The sequence below is a fragment of the Bufo gargarizans genome, chromosome 3 (genome assembly GCF_014858855.1).
Source record: "Bufo gargarizans isolate SCDJY-AF-19 chromosome 3, ASM1485885v1, whole genome shotgun sequence".
NCBI lineage: Eukaryota > Metazoa > Chordata > Amphibia > Anura > Bufonidae > Bufo > Bufo gargarizans.
Genome location: NC_058082.1, coordinates 233,067,573 through 233,091,735, shown reverse-complemented (window position 1 = coordinate 233,091,735; position 24,163 = coordinate 233,067,573). Strand labels below are relative to the sequence as shown.

General features: G+C 43.0%; 1 protein-coding gene across 2 annotated transcripts in view; it reads left to right on the top strand.

Annotated features, from left to right (window-relative positions):
* NALCN (sodium leak channel, non-selective) overlaps positions 1-24,163 on the top strand; it is a 759,765-nt gene that overhangs the window by 228,348 nt on the left and 507,254 nt on the right. The window lies entirely within an intron of this gene.

Below are 24,163 nucleotides of genomic sequence, written 5' to 3'. Positions count from 1 at the left end.
TCTGCAAATAATCTTCATCTTTATTTATTCCAATATTATTTATTAGGACTGACCAATGTAAGGAAATGGGAACTATGGTTGAAAAGCAATTTTTTTCATTGAACAAGGGCATAGTAAACAACACATCACTATTTGCATTTGGATGAGACACAGCCCCAGGTGGCTTTCGCCGAGGCAACATCATGTGTCTATATTCCAAAAAGTCACTGCTGACTACATTTTTATTCATTGAGCTAAAGAAAAAAAATGTTTTCTTTCATGGTTTTAAATTTCTCTGTTTATAACACACAGCGTTTGTAAAATTTGTCAAGGCTGTCCTTCATAGCTCCACTTAACCCCTTCAGGACACACCCTTATTTCACCTTAAAGAGGACCTTTCACCTGAAAAAACATTGTGAACTAAGTATCCTGACATATACAGCGGCGCCCAGGGATCTCACTGCACTTACTATTATCCCTGGGCGCTGCTCAGTTCTCCCGTTATGTCCTCCGGTATCCTCGCTCAGTAGGTTATAGTAGGCGGAGACTGTCCTTGTTCTGCTGGGCGTCTCCTCCTCCTAGGCTGTAGCGCTGGCCAATCGCAGCGCACAGCTCACAGCCTGGGAGAAAAAAAAACTCCCAGGCTATGAGCTCTGCGCTGCGATTGGCCAGCGCTACAGCCTAGGAGGAGGAGACGCCCAGCAGAACAAGGGCAGACTCCGCCTACTATAACCTAGAGTCCTAAGTCTCCGCCTACTATAACCTACTGAGCGAAGATACCGGAGGACATAACGGGAGAACGGAGCGGCGCCCAGGGATAATAGTAAGTGCAGTGAGATCCCGGGGCGCCGCTGTATATGTCAGGATACTTAATTCACAATGTTTTTCCAGGTGAAAGGTCCTCTTTAAGCACCAGGCCATTTGTTGCAAATCTAACCAGTGTCACTTTATGTGGTGATAACTTTAAAACGCTTTGACTTATCCAGGCCATTCTGAGATTGTTTTTTTCGTCACATATTGTACTTCATGACACTGGTAAAATTGAGTAAAAAAAATTAATTTTTATTTATAAAAAAATACCAAATTTAGCAAAATTTGGGAAACATTTGCAAATTTCTAACTTTCAATTTCTCTACTTCTACAATACATAGTAATAACTCCAAAAATAGTTATTAATTTACATACCCCATATGTCTACTTCATGATTGAGGAGCTCATCCCAGATTTATCCAAGTTCCTCAGCTAGCTGCTAATTACATTCATTACCAGCCTAGCTGCTGCAGGCAGTGGGAAAGCCCTTTTTTCCCAGCCTTTCTTTTTCTCACCCAGCTTCCTCTGGGTGAGATACACCAATTTAATGGCTCTCATATGGCCCTCAGGCAGCTCCACTGCCACACTATCTACGCATCTGTCTTCTAGACTGCTAACATTGTTTTCAGGCAATAAACGGCTTATTTTATGGACATATAAGTCTTGGATTTTGCCTGGTTTTACTGAACTTACTATAGGACCAAATGCTGATCTAATTTCAATTTTGTTGAACCAGTGCAGGTGTTACAGCTGAAATAGGGACACTAACCCTAAGTTCACACCTGAGCGTTTTACAGCGCATTCCTACGCGCTGTAAAACGCTCAACAAGGAGAAACCAATGCTTCCCTATGGGAATGGTTCTCACCTGGGCGTTTTACAGCGCGTACGATCGCGCTGTAAAACGCCCGACGCTCAAACAAGTTCTTGAGCTTTTTGGGGCGTTTTGTCGCGCGTTCCCGTACATAGATATTCGGGAACGCGCGACAATGTGTGTTCGCTTGTCTCTGTATGCGCGATTGTAAACGCCCGTACAATCACGCATACAGAGCGCTCCTTTCAGAACGCTCAGGTCTGAACCCAGGGTTAGGGCTCATGCACATAGCTATTGCCCTGCCATGCCCGCATTGTGGCCCGCATACAGCTGGTCTGCAATATATGGGCATCAGCCATGTGCACACAGCATCATAGATGCATACTCATTTGAATTGGTCTGCAATCCAGAAGTTGCTGTGCGGAACGTATTGCTTCCGTGGGGTTTATCTGTCTGCCTCTTATACACCGCAAAAAAAATTGAACGTCAAGTTGAATGGGTTTGCATCCGTCTGCGGCAACCACACAGATGGTTCCTGTGCATTGGAGACCGCAAATTGCGGGCCCCAAGTGCACGGGAAGGCCGGCACACGTTTATGTGAATGAGGCCTAACATATACCTGTATAAGGCTTTATTCACATACAATGTTGTAATTTTTATTTTATTTTTTTGCTGTATACTTAGAATAGTAATTTTTCATTTTTTTTTTTTTTCCAACTCTTATTGAAATCCTTATGGGAAAAATGCCTGAAAAAATGTTTTGACAAAAAGGCACAAATGCAACAGATTGTTTTCTCTGTAGTGAATTACAAATTTTACTATACACTTATGTAACATCTGGCTGTATGAAAAAAAAATATATAATATATGAAAAAAATAAACCTGTGTGAAACAAGCCTTACAGCTGCCTGGTAGTAAAGTATACACCTTGTGTGATGCTAGATATTCTAATATGCAGTATCTTGCAAAAAGGAGTGCACCCCTCACATTTTTGTAAATATTTGATTACATCTTTTCATGGGACAACACTAAGGCCTCTTTCACACGGGCGTCTTATTTTTGGCCCGGATAAGAGGCAGGTGCGTTGCGGGAAAATGCACGATTTTTCCGCGCGAGTGCAAAACATTGTAATGCGTTTTGCACTTGCGTGAGAAAAATCGTGCATGTTTGGCTTGGGATTGATGTTCTGAAGATTGTATTATTTTCCCTTATAACATGGTTATAAGGGAAAATAATAGCATTCTGAATACAGAATGCATAGTATAATAGTGCTGGAGGGGTTCAATTTTTTTAAAAAAAAATTAACTCACCTTCTCCTCTTGATCACGTAGTTCCCGGTCTCTTTACTTCTTGAATGATGAGCTGTGGGCTAAATGACCTGTGGTGACGTGAGATCACATGCTCCAATCACATGGTCCATCACCGTGGTGATGGAGCATGTGATCTGACGTCACCACAGGTCCTTTAGCCCACAGCTCATCATTAAAGAAGTAAAGAGACCGGGAACTACGCGATCAAGAGGAGAAGGTGAGTTAACTTTTAAAAAAAAATTAACCCCTCCAGCACTATTATACTATGCATTCTATATTCAGAATGCTATTATTTTCCCTTATAACCACGTTATAAGGGAAAATAATACAGTAAATAGACTGTCACCTAGCAACCGTGCGTGAAAATCGCACCGCATCCGCACTTGCTTGCGGATGCTATGCGATTTTCACGCACCCCATTCACTTCTATGGGCCCTGCGTCGCGTGAAAATCGCACAATATAGAGCATGCTGCGATTTTCACTCAACGCACAAGTGATGCGTGAAAATCACCGCTCATGTACACAGCCCCATAGAAATGAATGGGTCAGGATTTAGTGCGGGTGCAATACGTTCGCCGCACGCATCGCACCCGCACGGAAAACTCGCCCGTGTGAAAGGGGCCTAAAGATATGATACTTTGAAAAATGTAAAGTAATCAGTGTACAGCTTGTATAACGGTGTAAATTTGGTGTGCCGTCAAAACACACCACCAGGACAACCACGGCCTGGCTAACGAAACTGAGGGTAAGGCCTCATGCACATTGCCGTTGCCCGGCCGTGGCCATGTGCTCCACGCATCACGGATGCGGACCAATTCACTTGAATGGGTCCGCAATCCGGAGCTGCGGTACGGAACGGAGGCACGGAACCTGTGCCTTCGCACCACAAAAAAAATAGAACATGTTCTATTTTTTTTGTGGTGTGGACGGATCACTGACCCATTTAATTTGCAGTCCCCAATGCACGAAAAGGCTGCACAACGGCCATGTGCATGAGGCCTAAAGGTGCTGGACTGGCCAAGCATGTCTCCAGACCTAAACCCTAATCAGCATCTGTGGGGCATCCTGAAATGTAAGGCTACTTTCACACTTGCGTTCGGAGCAGATCCGTCTGGCATCTGCACAGACGGATCCGCACCTATAATGCAAACGCTTAGATCCGTTCAGAACGGATCCGTTTGCATTACCATGAACAAAAAAAACTTTATTGTAATGCAAACGGATCCGTTTTGACTTTACATTGAAAGTCAATGGGGGACGGATCCGTTTGAAAATTGAGCCATATAGTGTCAAATTCAAACGGATCCGTCCCCATTGACTTCCATTGTAAGTCTAGACGGATCCGTTTGCCTCCGCACAGCCAGGCGGACACCCGAACGCTGCAAGCAGCGTTCAGGTGTCCGCCGGCTGAGCGGAGCGGAGGACAGACGGAGCCATACTGATGCATTCTGAGCGGATCCGCATCCACTCAGAATACATTAGGGCTGGACGGATCCGTTCTGGGCCGCTTGTGAGAGCCTTTAAACGGAACTCACAAGCGGAGCCCCGAACGCTAGTGTGAAAGTAGTGGAGGAAAGCAAGGTTTCTAACATCCACCAGCTCCGTTAAGTCGTCATGGAGGAATGGAAGAGGATTCCAGTGGCAACTTGTGAAGCTCTAGGGAACTCCATGCCAAAGAGAGTTAAGGCAGTGCTGGAAAATAATGGCCACACAAAATACTGACACTTTGGGCACAATTCGGCCATTTTCACTTAGATGTACTCACTTTTGTTGCCAGCAGTTTAGACATTAATGGCTGTGTTGAGTTATTTTGAGGGCACACCAAATTTACACTGTTATACAAGCTCTACACTGACTGCTTTATCATATCTCCAATGTTGTCACATGAAAATATATAATAAAATATTTACAAAAATGTGAGGGGCGTACTCACTTTTGTGAGATACTGTATATGAAATGAACAGGGTTTTTTAGTCAGCTAAAAAGACAGCAATATACAGTACTTGTCTGTATTTTACAAGAAAACTACTAAATAAACTCTCTGCGGCTCTCCTTCTACCAGAATGTCATGTGACAAGTGTTTCAGTGAAGTGTCCCATCTGCCAATCATGTAATCTCCCTCTTCCTCATTAGATGTAGGGTGCGAGTCATTTGGACAAACTCTCTACAGCGCAGGTGCACTACATTCTTGTAAGGCCTTGTCCATCAGTTTTTGTGAGCCAAAACCAGGAGTGGAGGCTACACAGAGATAAGGTATAATGAAAAGATCTGCAACTGTTCTGTGTTTTTGACCCGCATCTGGTTTTGGCTCACAATAACTGATGAAAATAACTGCTCAAATAACTGACGTGTGAACAAGGCCTAAGCAGAAAGTATGTCTAAATGACTGGTTTGCTCCAACTAAGGGGGACGGTGCAAGTAAGGGAGGACACACGATCAGCAGACATCTTGCTGTAACTGTAAATGCTGCACTTGACTGTTCACTTGACTGTCAAGCAGAAGGGGGATTTACAGTCAAAACTAAAACAGAGTGTAAGGGTGCACTCACAAGTGGCAGAATTTTCCGCCAGAAAATCAGCAGGTGCAGATTTATTCAAAGTTGCAGATTTTTTGGGTGTGGATTACATGACTATCCATGCAGAGTTTTCCACAACGTTTTCTACTGCAGAATCAGTTTCCCATTGAATTTAAAGGAGACATTTTTACACAGGAATTTCGCAACACAACATTATTTACGCTGCAGAACATAAATTCCACAGTGGAACACAACATGGATAGACAATAATCAGCCCCATAGGATAACATGGGGAAGTTTTGATTTTGCAGCATGAAGTTCCTTTTATAGTGTCTCTTTTAAGCTTGCAGAAATTAAGACCCAAATCAGGTATCATGTGGAATTCTGTACATTGTTTCTCCTTACTTGCTTCAGCTGTATAATTTAAAGTGTACCCGAGTAAAAAAAAAAAAAAAGTTTGCATATTCCTTCTTTTGAAGTCTCTCAGCACCATACTGCTGTGATGTCCATTCGCTTACTTCCCACTATGTTTGTTTTTAGCTCTGGGCTCACAGAAGGCGGGAGAACACTTACATTAAGGGCTCATGCAGACAAACGTGTGTGCCCCGTCCCCATATTGTGGACCTCAAACAGCCAGTCCGCCATATACTGGCACCAGCCATGTGCAGGCTGTACTGCGGATGCGGACCCCTTGGACTTGAACAGGTCGGTGCTTCCGCACAACAAAAAATATAGAACATGTTCTGGTTTTTTTTTGCAGTGCAGACCGCAAACATCATGCGCATGGTCGGTGCCCGTGCATTGCGTACCAATATTTGCGGTCCGCAACACAGGCACAGGGCACACACGCTCATCTGCATGAGCCCTTAGACAAGAGGCTCCTGTGATGTTCAGAAGCTGTGTAGAAGCAGTTCTTTTATCAGGCTCAGAAGCTCTGACACTCCCCCACTTCCTCTCGGCCATCTTCTGAGTCTCTGTTACCAGGGACGGATCTTGCCTGACAACAGGCAGTGAACTGCAACTTCACTGCGATAGTGAGACCACTGGAGGCCCTGAATTTACAGCTTTTATCAAGTGGATGCAGGCATATTTATTTTAATGAAGTGATTTACAAATTTGCTAGTAACACCATTTTTTATTTAATGAAATGAGATTGTGTGAAACTACAGTGACTCTATAAGTTAGAGTAATCAGAGAGCAGAATAATTGTACTGGTGTCAATGTTAGGGTATGTTCACATGCAGCAGATACTGTACATTGTACAAGTTTTAGTGGTTGTAATATGTTCCACACATCTCATTGTGGCTGTTTCTGAAGTGGTGTTTTAGTAGTGTTATAGTCATGCGCTAGATGTTTTTTTCCATAGCCTTCCCAATAGAACTTAAAAAAAAAAAAAATGTATCTGGCTAACACCCATATATAAAGGTTCCACTAAAAAAACATTATGAAAAAACATAATATGCATTAATAAACCAAGGCACATATGCTTTTTGCATTTATTTATTTGATATCTGTCAGAGGATCTGAAAACCGGAGCAAAACACTTCGGATGCGGTTGTATTAAATTGAAACTGAACAAACCGGATCTGGCACTAAAAACATTGTAAGTCAATGGATGCTGGATCCATTTTTTTTCGGATCCTAAAAATACTGATCCGACATGACTGACTTACATTGTTTTTAGTGCCGATTCAGTTTGTTCAGGTTTCTGACCGGACACAAAACCACATCTAGCAGCGGTTTTGTGTCTGGTCAAAATACGGAACAAACCAGAAAAGAATGCATCCTGATCTGGTTTGTTCTGTTTTCTCCCCGTTGACAGTGAATGGGGACAAAACGGAAGCGTTTGGCATCTGTTTTGACATCCTCTGCCAGATCTCAAAACTGGAATGCGAAATGCATATGTTAAAGTAGCCATATTCGTATCCTTTATGGACCACATAAAATGTGAACAGGAACGAAAAGGAAGGACTCAATTTTCTCTTTCTATTAAGGTTGACAGGTGTATACATTATCCAACGTGACAAAAAAGAGACAAAGATCCTCACATAATAATGTGCCACATCTTCATGTGAAGACACTCATTTCCCTTTAGGTTACATTATCTATTCGTTTATGAGGAACATATGGAGTGAAGATCCCACAGGTTGACTTCTTGACACATTTATGTTTTATGATAAACTACTTGCTGAAAATTCAAATTACCTCTCTTTAATGGTGGTTATCATCCATGAGTACAAAAAACACTGAGCTATTCCTATTTTTATCTGTGTCATTTAGCAGACTCATTATTAACTTTGACTCATTTCTCTGCATATTTTACTAAACCATCCTAATCCTCTCAATATGCTTTTGTAGGATATGCTATCACTTTAGGATATGCTGGCAGCGGGGGATCGACCTCCAGGACTTCCACCAGTTCTTTGTGTGCAGTGCTCATTCAGTGCTGCATTCCCTTCAGTATTTCCTTGCACTGTGCCACATGGCCACCTGCTGTTGTTCTGGGGAATTGCAGCACAGCTCCATTCAGCAGAGATAAGGATGATGCGCCGAATCAGTGCTATGACTCAGACTGGCCGACAGGGGAGCAGGTGAATCCCCTGGTGGGCCCCTAGTCCCTAACCCCCTGCACAAGCGGCACTTGGCACAGTAAAATTAATGCACTACATATAGACAGGAAGCAGACAGTAAAAAAAAAAAAAAAAAAGGGAAGAACGGACCGGCACTCGCTGTTAGTATGTAATCTTGTGATTTATTGTCACATTCCACTTTCTATCTACATCGGACACCTGCCCTTGGATACGCGCACCGCCACTCTATTTCCCGCAGTGCCGATCGATATATTGTATACACAGGCAGCAGACAGTGTCTCAGCCATCCTATGTTCATATAAAAACTGGGTAATTTATTTAACATACTACCCAGTTTATTAGATATGCCCTGGGTGACTGAGATGACTTATAGACACAGAGGCAGACCAGATAGTATAATCTTTCATGATGCTGCAGGGACCCCATAATCAATCTTCTGCTGCCTTTGTGTGAGCATATAATATTTGCATGTAGCTTTTAGTCAGCCCCCAGGATGAATTTTACTGGTGGGCCCTTGGCACCCCAGTCTAACACTGCTCCTTAAAGGGGTTGTCCGGGTTCAGAACTTAACCCGGTGTAAGACGGTACAAGGAATCATCGTGGATGATAGGTATGTGTCACCGAGGTTCCTGGCCTCGATGGAGTAAGAGCCGGTTTTTATGTGTCAGCAGCAGTTGCTGTTTGACACCTTAATACTGTATAGCTGATCCGGAATGCCTCTTACTGGGAGTAGTCAAAGTGCTGGTTGGGTGACTGCTACCCATGTTCCAAGCCGGGTTTTGCCAGGCCTAAAAAACAGCCAGCACTGCCAGGTGAGGAGGATTTACCTCAGTCTGACAGTGGAGCTCAGGAGGTGTGTGTCCTGGGATCTGAGACTTGTGCCGTGCTGGAGGGCTGAGACCCGTCTGTAAGGGAAACAGGCCCCCTAACAGCCTGCTGTGGACTGCTGGAGGCAGAACTGCCAACAGGGTAATTTTTCCTATGTAGACTTTCCATTGTGTGTGAACTAACACCAAGACTGCAAAGGGACGTTTTGTTTTTGCTTTACGTGTGAATAAACACAGAAGTTTGTTTTAAGAACTGGTAATTTGCCTCTGTACTGCGCATGCACACCCTGTCTACGAGAGCGAATCCCCACATCGGACATACCCTTATTTTCACCCAAGCAGCCCCCCTGATGTTGACATCGGAGCACCTCATCCTCCGAAGCGCTCCCTTGCCCTGCGCTGAATTGCGCAGGGCACGGACTCTTTTGTTTACAATAACACACTGCCGGGCGGAAGCTTCCGCCCGGCAGTGTGTTTGGTGACGTCGCCGGCTCTGATGGGTGTGCTATAGCGCTGCCCTAGCTGTTTTACTGGCTAGGGCAGCCCTGAAGCCCGCCCTATTTAGTGGCGGTGACGTCACCGGGCTTCCTGGCAGCTCCATGGAGAGCCCGGTACGTCACCGAAACTCTTGAAAATGCCTTTGCCCTACGCGATTTAGCACAGGGCAAAGGAGAGCATTGGAGTATGAACTGCTCTGATGCTCAAGTCAGGGGGGCTGCCTGGGTGAAAATGGAGGTATGTCTGGGTTCAGCTCTGAACCCGGACAACCCCTTTAAACAGGATTAGTGAGTGTTCCACAGGTCAGAACCTCACTTATCATAAAGTATTGGCATATCCTAGTGATTTGAAGTTGGAATACCCATTGTGATGTTTTTTAAGTTCCTAAGTACACAGAACTATGCAAAATAATGTGCTTACTACTTAAACAGGTTTTCCAAAGAAAATATCATTGTTTCTTTCTACAAAAGCGGTATGTATGCTGTTTTGAATTGATCACAGATGTACAGTAATTGCTAAAACCACCATTAGAGATGGCCTTGCGGTTCGCCTGGCGCTCATTTTGCGGTGAACTATTCTCGTTCGGTTCGCAGTTAGGTGAACATATGGCGATGTCCGCCGGCGCCATATTCATTTACATTGTGAAGAACTTTGACCCATGACACATCCATCAGGTGGTACAGGACAACCAATTGAGACGTTTCATCACATGGACACACCCCCTACCTTATAAATAAACCAGAATTGGCCGCCATTTTATATTCAATCTTTTGCCAGTGTAGGGAGAGGTTGTGTGGAGCAGGGACAGACTGTTAGGGACACAAAACGCTAGCTAATAGGGCCACAAAAGTCCTTTTAAGGACTGGTATAGGTGTGCTATCGATAGGTGTGAGGGGTGTTATATACTTATAATATACAGTCAGGTCCATAAATATTGGGACATCAATGGGATTCTAACATTTTTGGCTCTATACACCACCACAATGGATTTGAAATGAAACAAACAAGATGTGCTTTAACTGCAGACTTTAATTTGAGGATATTTACATCTAAATCAGGTGAACGGTGTAGAAATTACAACAGTTTGCATATGTTCCTCCTACTTGTTAATGGACCAAAAATAATGGGACATAATAATAATCATAAATCAAACTTTCACTTTTTAATACTTGGTTGCAAATCTTTTGCAGTCAATTACAGCCTGAAGTCTGGAACACATAGACATCACCAGACGCTGGGTTTCATCCCTGGTGATGCTCTGCCAGGCCTCTACTGCAACTGTCTTGCAACTCAGTTCCTGCTTGGTCTTGGGGCATTTTTCCTTCAGTTTTGTCTTCAGCAAGTGAAATGCATGCTCATTCGGATTAAGATCAGGTGATTTACTTGGCCATTGCATAACATTCCACTTTTTTCCCTTAAAAAACTCTTTGGTTGCTTTTGCAGTATGCTTTGGGTCATTGTCCATCTGCACTGTGAAGCACTGTCCAATGAGTTCTGAAGAATTTGGCTGAATATGAGCAGATAATATTGCCTGAAACACTTTGGGATGCACATATGCAAACTGTTGTAATTCCTACACCGTTCACCTGATTTGGATGTAAATACCCTCACATTAAAGCTGACAGTCTGCAGTTAAAGCATATCTTGTTCGTTTCATTTCAAATCCATTGTGGTGGTGTATAGAGCCAAAAATGTTAGAATTGTGGCGATGTCCCAATATTTATGGACCTGACTGTAAGTTGCGGTAAGCCCAACACTCACCTAGGGATGACAACCTTAAGAAGGCACCTGCCCTCCCATCACCAATCCCAGTGGGAGCAACACCGTCAAAACCCACAAAGCCACACGTCCTGCCTCCTCTCACCTCCTATTTGTCCTCCACTCCACCTTCCACCGTGCCGTCTTCGCATTCATTTGGCAAAAGGCAGGCTTCCGTGGCCCAAATGTTCGAGCGTAAAAAGATGATGACGCCAGATAACCCTCTTACCCAACGGCTGACAGCTGGCTTGTCGGAACTGCTAGTCCGCCAACTATTGCCATATAAACTGGTGGCCTCGGAGGCCTTTAGAAAATTTGTGGCCATTGGCACACTGCAATGGAAGGTCCCCGGAAGAAAATATTTCTCCCAGAAGGGCAACCCAGAGCTATATGACCATGTTCAGCGGCAAGTGAATGTATCTCTGGCACATAGTGTCGGTGCCAAGATACATCTAACCACAGACACATGGTCTAGCAAACATGGGCAGAGAAGGTACTTAACTTTTACTGCCCACTGCGTGAACCTTCTGACGGACGTCAAGCATGCAACCTCTGGCACTCATGTGGATTTAGTGTTACCGTCACGGATTGCATGCATGCCTGCCTCTTCTTCTCCTCCTCCTACTCCATCCTCCGTCTCCTCCTCGGCTGACTTCTCCTTCTCCACTGCTACTGCCTCTTCCCCTGCGTCCCCCAAACTCCCCAGAACCTATTCGATGTGCCAGGTGAGACATTGCTATGCTATGCTGCGGCTTTTGTGCCTGGCAGGGGCGTACACAGAAATCATTGGGCCCCATAGCAAGAATTTAGATTGGGCCCCCATGCCCGTTCCTAGTCCCTCCTACTATGCGCCCGGGCTCCTCTCACTACCCTCCCTAACTTCTCCCCTGCCCCACCTCATGCAGAAGTATTTTGTTCTACAAAATGGCAGTACTCATGCCGGATCCCAACAGACCCATTAGGCTACTTTCACACTTGCGGCAGGACGGATCCGACAGGCTGTTCACCATGTCGGATCCATCCTGTGGCTATTTCGCCGTGCCGCCGGACCGCCGCTCCGTCCCCATCGACTATATGGTGCACGGCGAAAGTCACTGGACTAAAAAGTCAGACATGCAGTACCTTTTAGTCCGGCGGCTTTCGCCGTGCACCGCCATGCTGCGCCAGAGCTCCGCCCCCGTTATAGTCAATGGGGACGGATCGGCGGTCGCGCTAAATAGCCGCAGGACGGATCCGACATGGTGAACAGCCTGTCGGATCCGTCCTGCCGCAAGTGTGAAAGTAGCCTTATAGAGAATGGGATCTGATAGGTCCCGGCGGTGTTCAGCATATATTGACAAGAATCTGGGGCGTTACATGATGTAACACCACCCAACTTTCCTGCTGTCCAGCATGGCACATGCGCATAGACATGAGAAAAGTTTGAGGAAGCGAGTGCCCCCCTTCCCATATCCTCTGTGTCATGCAGGACAGCTGGGAGACACTGTCATTACTCGCTATCCTGCATGACACTTGTGCAGAGACAGGAGTCTCTGGGAAAGCTGGGTGAACCCCTCCCCCTGCCTTTCCATGTTCTTATTATCCGCATTTATGCCTTGCAGGATAGCAGGAAATCTGAGGGACATTGCATGATGTAACAGCACCCAGCTTTTCTGCTGTCCTGCATGGCACATGTGGAGAGACATGAGAAAGTAACACAACTCCCACCTCCCCTCATATCTTCTCCTGCCTCTGCACTTGTGCCATGCAGGACATCAGGAAAGCTGAGTCACATTACATAATAGCACCCAGCTTTCCTCCTGTTCTGAATGGCATATGTGCAGAGGAATAGCCTGGGAAAGCTGAGTGACACACACACACACACCTCTGCACTGTCCTCACCTACAAGTGGTCACTTACTTCATTACTGGTGGGGTAGTGGCAATCCAGAGAGGAATCAGGCATAATGGAGCTAACAGGCGGGAGGCGGAGCTAGCCAGCGGGAGGCGGGGCTAGGAGGCGGGGCTAGCAGACGGGAGACAGGAAGATAGACGGGGGCGGGGATTCTCCTCCACTGCGGGCCCCTCTTCCTCACGGGCACCAAAGCAGCTGCGTGGTCTGCCTATATGGTAGGTACGCCACTGGTGCCTGGAAGCCAAGTGCCACACCGGTCCTGTGCTGCTTTCAGCTCTGCGGTCACAGGCCGAACAGTGGCTAACCCCGCTCAATTTGACATTTGGTAAAGTTGTGTGAGACAACGATGCCAATCTGCTGAAAATGACACGCGTGCCTTGCATGGCACACGTCCTGAACTTAGTCGTGCAGCGATTCGTTGCCAAATACCCCGGGGTACAGGACGTCATGTGGCAGGCCAGGAAAATCTCTGGCCATTTTAGAAGATCTTACACAGCAATGGCTCGCCTTGCTGATGTTCAGCGGTGACACCACCTGTTCAGCGGTGACATCTGATTTGTGACTGCCTGATGTGCTTGAACTCCACCTTGTATATGCTTGATAGGCTGCTCCAGCAGAAACGTGCAGTTAACGACTACCTGTACAAACTTTGTGGCAGGGCAGGTTCTAGGGGGCTTGTTTTTTTTTTCACCGCACCAGTGGCTGCTCATGAGTGACGCATGCAGACTTCTGTGGCCATTTGATGAGATCACCAAACTGGTGAGTTGCAGCCAGGGCGCCATCAGTGACATCGTACCTTACGCCTTCTTTCTGGAGTGTCCATTGCGTTGTCATTAATCAAGCCATCGAGGAGCACGAGCAGGAAGATGAGGAAGTCGCAATGCTGGATGAATTCCCAGGGGGGGCTACTCCATCTGAGCCTTCATGCTCCAGTGTTTGAAGAGGGACCCCCGTAAAAAAAGAATAAAAGGCAAGGACCAGTACTGGATGGCAATGTACTTAGACCCCCGGTACAAAAACAAAGGCAGACATGTTACCACCATCACAGAGGGCTGTCAGAATGCAACACTTCTAGGCCTTGCTTCGAGAAATGCTGCATTCTGCTTTTGCAGGTGCTGGCAGATGAATCCAACAGTGCATGCAAGAATAGAGTGGTTTGAAGATGTGTTGGTCACTTCGGATATGAGATCATTCTTGCAGCCAACCCATCGACAGCCACCTTCCGGATCTAGCCTCAGGGAACGCCTAGACCGACAGGTGTCCGACTACATTGGGTTAACGGCCAATGTGGACGCTCTGAGAAGCAAGGAACCCCTGGACTAATGGATGTGCAGGCTTGATCAGAGAAATAAAGGAATATTCTCCAGCATCCATCAGTATTGGTCGTCTTTATTGTAGATCGCTATAACAGTACATGCTTCAATCTTCACCACCCTCCACCAAAGGTTAACATGTTTCAAACTTGGAAGTTCTTAATCATAACCAGATTATGATTAAGAACTTCCAAGTTTGAAACATGTTAACCTGTGGTGGAGGGTGGTGAAGATTGAAGCATGTACTGTTATACCGATCTACAATAAAGATGACCAATACTGACGGATGCTGGAGAATATTCCTTTATTTCTCTGATGTACAAGGGGTGGGTCCTGTCCTCTCCGTGCACCGAACGCTTATAAACTTTCTTTTTTGGTTACTGACTGTGCAGGCTTGATCTGTGGCTAGAGTTGGCACAATTTGCCATGGAACTCTTGGCTTGCCCCTCGTCCAGTTTCCTGTCCGAAACAACGTTCAGCGCAGCAGGGGAAATGGTGATCGATAAGCGCACTCGCCTAGCTCACGACAGCGTGGACTGCCTCACATTTCTAAAAATGATTGAGAAATGGATCTCGGAGGAATTCCACACATGTGATGAGTCGATCACGTTTAATTGAATTTTCTCATGACAGCCCACAAATATCCGGCACCACCCAGAATAAATAATGGTCCCTGTTTTAGGTAAATACAGCAGCATAAAAGCCTTTTCTGTCCGTTGAATGCCTAATCTTTTAGGCCTCGGAGGAATTCAACACCTGTGACGATCACGAGTTTCAACTATTATCATTAGTGTTTTTTTCAAGAGGGGGGATTTCGTTAGCCATGTTTTTAATCCAATTTTATATTTTTATTTATTTTAAACATTCATATTTGACCTGTATTTGTACTGGACTTCAGTAAAATTTATATCCATTGCCCTTTTAATAGACCTCCAGCCACATACTTACTTGTTTTTTTATGTATACCGAATGCATAATTTTTGGGGCCTGTAGTCCACTGGCCTGCTGTAATATTGATATCCAATGACCGTGTAATCTACCTCCAGCCACATACTTACTTGTTCTTTTCTGTACGCTGAATGCATGATTTATGGGGCCTGTAGTCCATTGGCCTGCTGTAAAATTGATATCCAATGACCGTGTAATCTACCTCCAGCCATATACTTGTTCTTTTCTGTACAATGAATGAATAATTGTTGGGGCCTCGGAGGAACACAACACCGGTGACAACCAAGTGTTATCAAATTTCAACTATCATTAGGTTTTTTTTTTTAAATAGGGGGGATTTTCTTAGCTATGTTTTTTATCCAATTTTATGTTTTTAGTTCTTTTAAACATATGTATTTGACCTGTATTTCTACTGGCCTGTAGTAAAATTGATATCCATTGACCCTGTAATATACCTCCGGCCACATAATCGCTTGATCTTTTCTGTCCGGTGAATGCCTAATGTTTGGGGCCTGTAGTCCAGTGACCTTCAGTAAAATTTTTATCCATTAATGTACCTCGAGCCCCATAATCAGAATTTCTTTTATGTCAGGTGAATGCCTAATTTTTAAGGCCCGTACTCCCGTGGCCTAAAATAATTTTTTTTCTATGCTCCGACAGGGCACATTTCAGAGAATTTTCCTTTAAGACGCATAAAAATGTCCCCGAATAAGACACATATTTTTGGTTGGTATTTTTGTTATTGATCCCCTTCTAATATGTCACTGTCATGTTATGGGACTATTTATGCACTTCTACTAAGTATTTTGTGGATGCAAATATGAGCTGAAGGTTTTTCAGGTTCGCCTGCCATTAAAGTGAATGGGGCCCGCCGCAAACTTGCGGTTTGCAAACATTTGATCGCATTCGCACCAGGTTCTGGAGAAAAGCCTCCAGAACAGATCTTGTAGAATACGTAGTATTACATGAAATATTGAAAATAAATGCCTTTTAACATGAAGCAATGAATTATGTGAAATATGTGTTAGAACATGTTCACACTGCTGTATATATTGTGACATTGTGAGGCAAATGCCAATTCTTCAGAATTTTAGGGGACTTTCTAGTGTATCATGACTATGGTAACATTTATTTGCACAATTCAGAATCTAAGAAGCTGGGAGCATCAAGGCAGACCTTGCTGTTTTGTGATGTTCTCGTAGGTAAAAGTGTACAAAGCTTTATCTTTCTTACTTTATATACATTTGTGCCATATTTATATGATGATATTCATATGATCAAAGTGAATTTAAAAAACACTTACAGCAGGATACTGTCACATTCTCGGGCAACAAAAATACAGTTCTGCTGTACCTAATGTTGTAAAGCGGCAGATAAAACAGGAATAAACAATAATAAACCTAACCCAAAAAAAAACCTAAAATTACACATGATAACATTAATTAATAATTCCATGTGAAGAAACAGAGCTGCTGCTAAAGCCTCTTGTTTTGGATTGTCCCAGCTGAGGTGACATAGCCACCTCATCTCAGCTGCATTGCATCATGCCCCTTTACAGTCAGATGTCATGCTATTGCATCAAGGTATTGGACTGTTGGGGAACAATATGCATAAAATTAAAGATGCAGATGTAGCAACTGTAATATTGATTCTTAATGAGTTAAGAAAACATTCCCAAGAAACATTTAATAGACTTTTTCAATGGCTTTCAAGGCTTTAGTGATGTGATAACGCACCTGACATCACGCTGAAGTTTAAAAGTGCTCCATGTATATGTATCAATATTCTCTTCTGTGTATTATTTTTTCAGATTTTAAAGTAGAGTTTCACTTCCATGTATTTTTTTCCTATATTGATGTGGGAACTATCCAAGGGACAGGCCTGACGTATCTTACCAGGTCTGCAAGGTTTCAACTGCAACAGTCTTCTAGCTAGAGCTTAGCCTTGTAAAGTTTCTGATGAATTGCACTAAAGGGACAATTTTCCTGCATCTGGAGGAGACCTATTTTGTATCATTTATGGGCTAGATTCACACTGTTTTTTTGGCAAGTATTTTTATCAAATCTGCCTGCAGGATTTTTAACCAAAGCCAGAAGTGGATCCACCAGGAAAGAGAAGTATAAATCCTTTCTTTGTATTTCTGAATCCTTTCGAATCAACTTCTGGCTTCAGCTGAAAATTCTGCAGGCAAATCTGCTTCAAATCCTCGTCCAAAAAATTCAGTGTGAATCTAACCATGCCAGAAAGACTTCCTACTAGCAGGATCTTTACAAATAGAATTAATATTTCCTAGGAGGCAGTACAAGCATTTCACACCCCCAACCATCATCTATATTGATGAGTAGCATTGACTCTTACACTATCCTGTCTGCAAATGGATGTCCATGGGTTTGGCTAAAGACCCTAGTCTTGTTTAGCTGGATCCCTCAAGGGTTGTCAGTATCTTCTAGTTGGAAAAGTCTAAAATGTGCAATAAAGAGGTGTCAAATAACTGAAAGACTTACCACAGGTAACAATCCAATAATGCCTTTTCAACATTGGGGTCTCTTCAAGGAACACTTGAAATCATGAATAATGAACACTTACTTTGACAGGTTTTTTTTACATAATTTTTCCCAGGATATTTACTGTACTATTGGAGGCCCTTAGGTGAAATTTCCGATTCACGATCTTAATGTGTTTAGATTCATTTATGTTTCTAATAAAAATAAGCCATCTGTTGGTTTGATATACTGGGACCTTGTTTATATTTTGAAATAATTGCTTAGAAACACTTGTGGACCCAAGCAATGTCTTGTAATTATTCATATTACTCATCTTCAGTACTACAAGATGGTAATATTGTCTCAATGCTTTATTCTCACACTAATTTTAGAAATGGTAAAATAACAAAACGGTCTGATTCTGTGAAGTTGTTTCTCTGTTCTTTGAATTCATTGTGATTGAAATTTGCCTTCAAATGTCTATTCATTAAGAACAATGGATTTTGGTTTGTTATGAAGATCCTCTCTGGCATTTGGGATAAATTTCTTCTGGTTTTGAACAAACAATTCATATAATTGACTTTCACCATACCAGTGTAAAAATAATTGAGAGGATGGTTTATCTGACCTAATACGTGTGTCAGTACTCTTATCATTCGTAGGTTGGTATTGTCAGCATGTTTCCTCTCACAAAATTAAACTTGATTTTCCCTTTGAGGGCATGGCGATTCTTTGAAGGCATGGCGATTTTCCATTTTTGTGTTTTCGTTTTTTACTCTATACCTTTCCAGTCCTAGCTTATTTTTTTTTTTTCATTCACATAGACATATGAGGGCATGTTTTTTGTGGGACAGGTTGCATTTTCCATTTAATATGGCATACGATATTGTGGGAAGCTGTAAATAAAATCCAAATGGGGTGATAAAAACAATTTCTCCATAGTTTTATAGGTTATATTTTTATGGCATTCTATATGCGATAAAACTGACCAGTTCCCTTCATTCTCTGGGTCAGTATGATTACAGCGATACCATATTCAAGCACATTCAAGCACCCACTCAAAGGGCTTTAATGTGCCATTTTCAGAACGCTTCTCCCTTAAGCCTCATGCAGACATCTGTGGAACACGGACCGTGAGATACCGGCCTGGATTTCTGCTGAGTGCAGGAGCGCACGGCGTCATTGGTTGCTATGACGCCGTGCGCCCCACTACTGTACAGTAATACACTCGTATTATCTATATGAGTGTATTACTGTACAGCAGCGGGTGCACGGTGTCATAGCAACCAATGACGCCGTGCGCTCCTGCACTCAGCAGAAATCCAGGCCGGTATCTCACGGTCCATGTTCCACGGACGTGTGCATGAGGCTTTACACTGAAATAAATTAGAATTGGTTTCTTATGGAGCTCTGCCACCTGCTGTTTTAATAGCATGGAACTCTTCAGAGAGACCCATGCTATTAACATGAGCAGATCACTTTCCCGGTCTCAGGGTGCAATATCTCTGATCACAGACATTAACCCTGGCCATCTGCTGTGAGAAAAAGACGGCGCCCAGTGCCTACGACACCCTCTCCACTCCAGAGTGGTTGCCATCTTTAAAGAGATGACATCTGCCGTACTTATATGGCAAATGTCATTAAGGAGCTAAGTACTTGCCCCACAAAGGACATTTATTATTATCTATACACATTATAGGTGATAAATGGCCCATCACTGGGATTCCCACTGATCACTAAAACAGGGATTCTGAGCCCCTTATTCCTCCTCCCTGTGATTAAGCAGTGAAGTTTGAATAGAGTGGTGTTCATGACATGTAACGTGAATTAACCTGTTACGGACATAGGGCGTACCGGTACGCCCTGATTTCCAGATCGTTAAGGACACAGGGCGTACCGGTACGTCCTATGTATTTTCGATTACCGCTGCTCGGCCGGCGGTGATTGGAACCCGGCAGCGAGTGATGGTTACCATGGCAACCAGACACCTTCACAGGCGTCCGGCTGTCCATGGTGCTGATCAGAGGCTGTCCATGGTGCTGATCAGACTTCTGCTAAAGGCAGAAGTCTAATCAGACTTTGTAAAGTGAAAATACAGTACAGTACACTTTATAGTGTACTCTACTGTATTATACAGACATCAGACCCACTGAATCCTCAAGAACCAAGTGGGTCTGGATAAAAAAAAAGTGAAAAAAAAGAAAAAAGAAATAAAAACATTTATCACTGATTAAAAATGAAAAAAATTAAGTTCCCTACACATGTTTGATATCACAGCGTCCATATCGACCTGATCTATAAAACAGTAATGTTACTGTCCCCGCACGGTGAACGCCATGAAAATAAAAAAAATTAAAACTATGATGAAATTGAAATTTTGCCCACCTTACTTCCAAAAAGGGTAATTAAAGTGATCAAAAAAGTCGTATATACGCCAAAATAGCACCAATCAAACCGTCACCTCATCCCACAAAAAATGAGCACGTACATGAGACAATGGCCCAAAAATAAAAAAAACTATGGCTCTCAGACTATGGAGACACTAAAACATTATTTTTTTTTGTTTCAAAAATGATATTATTGTGTAAAACTTACATAACTAAAAAATGTATACATATTAGGTATTGCCGCATCCGTAAAAACCTGCTCTAAAAAAATATCACATGACCTAACCCCTCAGGTGAATACCGTAAAAAATTTTTTTATATATTCTTGTAGTATGCCTGATGAAGGGACTGGTGATGTCTCGAAAGCTCGCTATGTAACATCATTACTTCTATTTTTGTTAGCCATTAAAAGGTATCAAACCTGCAATACTCTTATTTTGTTTCTAATGAGAGCACTAAACTAGTTTTCTATTGGCTAATACGGTACCAGACTTTTTCCTTTTTCTTTTGGCTTCCTCCAGACATGACACTTAGAGTTGAGGCCAAAAAGTTCAATCTTGGTTTCATCAGAGCAGAGAGTCTTGTTTTTCACACTCTGAGAATCCTTTATAAGCTTTTTTGCAAACTTCTGGTGGGTTTTTATGTGTCTTTTATTGAAGAGAGGCTTCTTTCTGGGTACTCTGCCATTGGTGGAATTCTGCAGTCATGGTTTACTTTTTAGGAATGTTTACTATCTACAGACAAGATCTGTGGAGCTCAGCCAAAGTTACTTCTGAGTTCTTGATCACCTTTCTTATCAAGGCCCTGCTGCCCCAATTACTTTGGTTGGGCAGCCAGCTCTAGGAAAAGTAATGGTTGTTCCAGACTTCTTCCTTTTAGGAATTATGGAGCCCACTGTACTCTTGGGTACTTTTAGTGCATCAGTAATGTTTTTGTATCTCTACAGCCATTATTTTAATCCCCCTGGCTTGTTTTTTTTTTGCTCTGATATGCATTGTCAGCTGTGAGACCTTATGTAGACAGGGGGGTCTTTCCAAATCATGGTTAATCAACTGAATTTGCCACAGGTGGACTGTAATCAACTTGTAGAAACATCACAAAGATAATCAAGTGAAATGGGAGACCCCAGAGCAAAATTTCAAGAATCATACCAAAGGGTCTGAATACTTACGAATCCATACGAAGTTTTAGTTTTTCCTTTACAATAAATTAGCAAAAATGTCAAATTCTGTTTATGGGCTATTGAGTGCAGACTGATTGGGGAAAACTAATTTTATTTTGTTTGGTTTTTTTGTTTGGTTTTTTAGCACAAGGCCGCAACATAAAATGTGAAAAAAGTAAAAGGCTCTGAAGACTTTACAAATGCATTGCATATTCCACATCTTAGTGAGTGTTGTTTTCTTGTAAAATAAGCATCTTTCCCCAATAAAGTATTTGACAAAAATGATTAACATTCCTGTCCCTACACAATATTAAAAATAATCTTAAATCATAGTTACAATATTCAAATTGTGTGAGAGAACAGTTTGCAATGTTGAGTTGCTTTTTTTGGTGCATTAGGCTAGTTTTACACTAGCGCGTGAGATATGGCCAGGGAACAGCCAGCCGGACCTCTCTGCATTCTGACTTTACTGAAAGTTTGTAAGTCTCCGTCCAGCTCTATTAACTATAATGGGGACCGGCTAATATCCCGCCGCAACTCGGCAAATGTGCCAAGAATTACCCGGAAGAAAACCGCTGTGCGCACATTCTGACGCATTTTCACCTACCACTGCAAAGGCAGGTCAGGAGTGAATTGCAGATTAAACAATTTTATGGGACTTAAAGGGATTTTCCAAGATTTAATTTTATTTTTACTGATGACCTATCCTCTGGATAGGTCAGTATCTGATAGGTGGGCGTCAGACACCCGGGACCCCCAGTGATCAGCTGTTTGAGAAGCCAGAGGCTCTCCTGTGAGTGTGACGACACGTTCATTGATCACGTGGCCTAGGAACAACTTAGTGCCATTCAAGTGAATAGGGTTCAGCATGATACCAAGCACAGCCACAGCTGCCTTCAGAAAGCAGCTGATCTGTGGGGGTCCCTAGTGTCGAGGATAGGTCATCAGTAGAAAGCAAAAATCTTGGAAGATCCTTTTAATAAAGCCTAAAACCAACATGCTCTATATGAACTACGACAAAACAGCTGGGTTTCTGAAACTAATTCCATAAAAAATAACTTTGTCTCAGACTATTCGTAAATATCCTTCAAAATAAAGACACTACCAGTTTGATAAATCAGGGCCTTAGGCCTCTTTCACACAAGCTTGATGGATTGTCTCCGGATGCGTTCAGTGAAACTCGCACCATTTTGCAAGCAAGTTCAGTCAGTTTCGTTTGCGATTGCATTCAGTTGTTCAGTTTTTTTCCGCACGGGTCCAATGCGTTTGATGCATTTTTCACGCGCGTCATAAAAAACTGAAAGTTTACAAACAACATCTCTTAGCAATCAGTGAAAAATGCATTGCATCCGCACTTGCTCGTGGAGGCAATGCGTTTTTCACTGAAGCCCCATTCACTTCTATGGGGCCAGGGCTGCGTGAAAAACGCAGAATATAAAGCATGCTGTGTTTTTCACGCAACGCAGAACTGATGCGTAAAAAAAAACGCTCATGTACACAGACCTATTAAAATGAATGGGTCAGGAATCAGTGTTGGTGCTATGCGTTCACGTCACGAAATGCTCCCGCACGGAAAACTCGCTCGTGTGAAAGAGGCCTTAGTGTCTAGTATACAGCCAATTAGTTCATAACCCCAAATGCAGCCTGTGTTAAATTATGATCAAAATGCAATGTGATATTCCCCATGAGGTGTGGTTGACGATACTTTTTATCTCTCATTCAGTGATAGTAAAAAAAAAAATTTATACTATAAATTATACTTTTTTTTTACTGTATATTTCTGCATGAAATTGCTAAGCCATTCCATATATTGAAAAAAAGGAAAGCCCTTGCTCACTGTTTTGGCATATGCCTTTTCATTTTGACTTTAAACATTTAGCATACAGTACACATGAGCTTTCCAGGTCCATGGACTGAAAGTAGTACTAAAAACATAATGTGAACACATCCTTAGGCCTCTTGCACACAATAGTTTTTTTTTTCTGTTTCAGTTCAGTTTTTGCAGTTTTGTTTGAGGTCCGTATACGGAACCATTCACTTAAATGGGTCCCTAAAACAACAGAAGGTACTCCGTATGCATTCTGTTTCCTTATTTTCGTTCCAATGAAAGATAGAACATGTCCTGCATACGGAATGCATCCTTATGTCTTCCGTATCTGTTCTGTTTTTGTGGAACCATCTATTAAAAATTTTATGCCCAACCCAATCTTTAATGTACTTACTGTTGAAAAATTTTATTGTATGCTCCCGTTTCTTATCCGCAAAAAACAGATCACAAACTGAAAAACGGAACGGCGGAACGGAAGCGGAAAAACAACTGAAACAAAAAAATGGAAAACTGATTTGTTTAAAATGGACCACAAAATACTGAAAAAGCCATATGGTCGTGTTCAAGAGGCCTTAGAAATAGAAATTCACAGACAGAATAAGGGCTCGTTCACATGAACATGTGAAGCCCATGCTGTGGACCGCAAATTGCGGTCTGCAATGCACGGACACCTTCCGTGGGACAGGCGCATGGGGATCGCAGACCCATTCACTTAAATGGGTCTGCGATCCCTACGTTCCGCAAAAAGATAGAGCATGTTCTATCTTTTTGCGGTGCGGAGGCATGGAATGGAACCCCAGAAAGCATTCCGTAGTGTTCCGTTCCATGTTTCCATTCTGCATCTCTGGATTTGCGGACCTATTAAAATGAATGGGTCCGCATCCGCGATGCGGAATGACAACGGAATGGTGCCCGTGTATTGCGTCGCGTGAACGAGCCCTAAGAGTGCATTTTTTTAAGATTTACTTATGTCCCTTATAGTTTCTTTTAGTTTATGCTCTGGCATTTTCTTGGTTTTCCAGAAAGTTACATGTAAGTATTCATTTTT